Genomic DNA, 4,396 nt, shown 5'->3' with positions numbered 1-4,396 from the left:
TACTAACCGCATGCCGGGAGTAGGAGGTAGTCGAAACCGGTAAGCCTAGTTGGTAGTTGTAGGCCCCTTTCCTCTAGTTGAGCCCGGATTTCAGTAATGTAAAGTTTGTAAATTATGTATTTATTCAAACTTGGTTTGTAAAATTTAAGGTAAAGTCTTATGTATATTTGTTGTATTTTCAAATACGTGTCGTGCTTGTACCATCTGCGCCCACCTTCGCGTGGGACTATCGGTGATGTTTCGATCGGGATGTGGGTTGAGAAAAGATCGCCAAATTAAACCGTTAAGCTAATGAGCCCGATGTGTTCAAATGACGGCCATTACGCTTAATTAGAGTTTTAATTTGGTGGTTCCGTCACAGCAATCATGCATCGACCTCTCCCGTAAGATTAGAAAAAAAGGGGTTCCATTCCGTCACCCACTCATTTCTGCAATTCAGCACCCTTCCCCACACGGGGGCACTTGTGTTTTCTGCAAGGCATCCAGGGAAAGAGGCCATGATCTCAATCCCATGGACTTGTATACATCTACGCATCCATACCAGGGGGGGTTGTGCAGCAGCCTCTTCTAGTGGCTGAAAGGGCAAAGGCCCCTTTGGTTCCACACAAAAAGCAGAAGTTGACACTGAAAGTTACACTGCAAGGATTGTGTCAACAGCCAATGTGAGGAGGCCGATCACTCAGGTCACACCTCTCGCTGGGACCTGTCTCCGTGGGCCGTGTCCTTTTGGGATCATGCTCCCATCTTTCATATCTTCTCGGTGCTTTGCATTCAGTTCTCTCCTTTTCTGACCTTGGCTACAGCGGTACAGAAACGGCTACTAACCGTCAAGTGGTGTCCTTACAAGTTACAAGGACATGGAGAAGAACCAAAATCCAAGAACTTTATTAGGGACAGCTAATTAAAGTTGACTGAATTGAGGACTGATCATGGAGGCCCTTACTTTAAGCATATTTTGACCTCTTTCATGAGGATTAGAGCCACTAATAATACAACTACTATCTGACATGAAACTGCCTAAACTTTTGTTTGAATAATTATATGTACCATACATTCAAATTAAAGAACAGGGCACTGCTTGCTATCTGAATTTTTTTTACCAAGCATACTTTCCAGGCAATGGAATAATACTCAAATTTATTACTATCTGAAAAGAGAGGAAATCAGGACAGAATACCTCCCAATACCAACTACTCTTATGCTGCTAAATATGGACTATATGGTGCAAGCATATGATGTTGGTGCCAACCAAACTACACATCTTTTCTGGTTGTAGGGGCACCAGCAGAATACAAATGGTGTAGTTGTTTACAGCCATGTTGAAAGGAACCTGGCAGTAGGTGAGGTCAATTCGGCTCCATATAAGATTGAAATGGACCTCCCAAAAATTTTAAAGGGGCAGGCCAGGGACAGCTAAACCAATACTGGCCCTAATTATATAAATTTGCATAGGTGAGGCCCAGCCTTCCTCTAGGAGGTATCTTGGCATGAGATGGAGGAGGAGTACACCAAGTCGCCCAATACAATAATTTCGGCAGTACCGTCGATTGTGTGTCACCACACGCACCACAACAGGCCTCATCTATTTTCCTTTTTCGCTGCCAAAAAAATAGTCGTGCACGCAAGCTGTATGCAATGGCCCTTTTGCTGTTAACTGGTGATGCTAGCTGAAAATGATCATAAGACCAGAGGAAAGGACAGTTCATGATGAGCCTAATTGCCCAATTTCACTAAGGCTTTCCAGCTATATGTTTCTGACTGTCTCTGTCTAGCAGTAAAATTTGTGTAACCAGAAGTTTGCACCACAAAGCCCATCTTGTTTGCTATTTTTGCCCTATATTTGACATGAATAAAGGCAACAAGGCTACAGATATATGTAGCATCTCTTCTCAAAATCAATTGTAAACTTTTTCACACATTTTTATTTTCAAGCGTACAATTTATACAAAAATCTAGCCTCGTATGATCGTATAGCACGACATCATCTTTACATGGCTACCGTCCATATATTTATGCGAGCACTAGGAGCAACTGTTCCAGTAGAACAAAGTGAGGCTAAAAACCTCTGTGTTTAGAGACACATAAGCAAGCCCATCTTCCTCTAAACCACCCATCTCGGATAGACACGTGTCGCAATAAATCGTCCCAAAGCGCGGACACAAATAGTCCTGTCAATTCTTTTCTCAGGTGCCTGCTGTTAAAAAAAAACTTTGGAAAAAAAAAGAAAAAATATCACATCACGGCGATGGAGACCGTTGGGAGGAGGCCGCCTATAGTCGTGCTCTAATCGCAGGTCCTAATCGCACAATAAATTAATGCACCTCCCTTAAGGCACCACCACTCCTTGCAATTGCAAGGCCACCCCACCATTGGTTTCTTCTTTCTATCCAAAAAGATTTTTTCTCTCTCTCTCCCCCTCACCCTGGAAGGAAAACCCTTGAATTGAAGCACCTTTTGCCTGTTACATCATGGTGGACATAGGAGGATGCATCATGCATGGGCACTTGGTATTGGGCACCGATTCCCTATCTTCAGCACTAACTAACCCTCTCATGTAGCCTGCTGCCTCTAGCTCCATCTTTTTTTTTGCCCCCTGCCCCGTTTAAGTCTACAAAATTAGATGAGTATGCATACATATGAGAAAGAGTAAATTTCACCGGCGGTCCTCCAACTTGTTCTGTGTTCTCATCCCGGTCCCGGTACTTGCAAAACGAGCATGCAACACCCTAAACTTGTTCCGCGTCCTCATCCCGGTCCAAACAGCCCCCCCGGTAGCAGCAGGCCATCATCATCGGGCGTCCGCCAGCGGCAGACCACGGGCAGCAGCTCAAGTGGAGCGACTTCCTCGCCGACGATGGCACGGTCCGCGATGGCGAGGCTCTCGTAGGCGTTGGCGAGGCCCAGGATGCCGGCGAGGTAGCTGTACAGGGGCTTGTCGGGCCCGTAGCTGTTGCGGCGCTTGGTGTCGGCGGGCAGCGCGAAGAGCTCGTGGACGGCGCCGTCGAAGAGCGCGGTGCGAAGAGCTCGCTGGCGAGGAAGACGTAGCTGGGCGCCACCTCGGCAAGCTGGCCGGCGCGCTTCATGGGCACCTCGGACCCGAACTGCGACACCTTCTCCTCCCCGAACGACACCGGGATGAGCGGCATCCACACGGGCCCGGCGCGGCGCCGTTGACGCGGATGCCCTTCTCCACCAGCTGCAGCGCCAGCGCATGGGTGAAGGCCACGATGGCGCCCTTGGTGGCCGTGTAGTCCAGCAGCGTCTTGTTCCCCTTGTATGCGTTCACCGACGACGTGTTGATGATGCTGCCGCCCTCCGCCATGTGCCGCAGCGCGTGCTTGGTTACCAGGAAGTAGGAGAAGATGTTGGTGCGGAACACGCAGTCCAGGACCGCCTCCGTGACCTCCGGGAGCGACGGACGCTCGCACTGCTCTGCGGCGTTGTTCACCAGCACGTCGATGCGGCCGCCTTAGGCGCCGACGACCTCCTCCACCACGCGGCAGCAGTTCTCCTCGTAGCCCAGGTCGGGGGGCACCACCATCGGTCGCGGGCGCCCGTGCGGGACTGGATGCCGCGCAGCACTTGCAGGGTCTCCTCGGCATCCCGGTCCTCGTGGAACTTCACGTAGGTGAAGGCCACTGTCACGCCCTCCAGCGCGAAGCAGAGGCACACCGCGCGCCCGATGCCAGAGTCGCCCCGGTCACCAGCGCCACCTTGCCCTTGATGCTCCTTCCCGGGCTAGGACCCCTGCTGCTGCGGCGGGAACTGCTGCTGCGACCCAATGGTCAGCAGCCGCCGGGCCGCCCCTGCTCCGGCTGCGGCTCCGGGGCCCGACGAGGAGGAGGTGAAGGAGAATGCCAAGGGGAAGCTGTAGGCAGAGGACGAGGCGTACCTGAGGATCCAGCTGGAGGAGGTCGTCGTCGTCAAGAACGAGGACGTCACGCGCCTCGCCGCCGCGCACGGCAACAACTACCTCAGCTGCGTGGAGATCGGCTGGGACGGTGGCGGCGGCCGCGGCCCGGGGCGCGCTGTCGACGACCATGGGCTGGATCATTGGCTCCAACTAGAGGGTCGCCGCCACCCGCCCGCACCTCCTGCTGCTCCACCTCACCGCTGCCGTGCTCCCCCTGCCCGGGACCGGCGCGGGCGGGGACCCGCTCCTCCACCTGGGACCCTCGCTCCGGGCGCTCGCGTCCTGCCTCGACCTGTTCCCGCTCGCGCTCTCCTCGCTCGCCGCACCGTCGTCGCCGCAGCACCGAGGGCGCCACTATCACCGCACGGTCGGCCGCCACCAGCGCTGCTAGTCCCGATAGCCAGAACGCCGCTGCCACCGGCCTCGTGGTGGTACTGGGCAAGAACATGCTGCGCCTCGCATGTCACCATTGCAGACCGCGGA

At 53.3% G+C, this 4,396-nt stretch overlaps 1 pseudogene; it reads right to left on the bottom strand.

Annotated features, from left to right (window-relative positions):
- Positions 1–2,745: 2,745 nt before the first annotated feature.
- LOC120653532 lies at positions 2,746–4,042 on the bottom strand (annotated as a pseudogene).
- Positions 4,043–4,396: the final 354 nt, after the last annotated feature.

Source organism: Panicum virgatum, chromosome 1N (genome assembly GCF_016808335.1).
Source record: "Panicum virgatum strain AP13 chromosome 1N, P.virgatum_v5, whole genome shotgun sequence".
Lineage (NCBI taxonomy): Eukaryota > Viridiplantae > Streptophyta > Magnoliopsida > Poales > Poaceae > Panicum > Panicum virgatum.
Note: the sequence above shows the minus strand (reverse complement) of the source record. Positions and strands in the feature narration are given on the sequence as shown.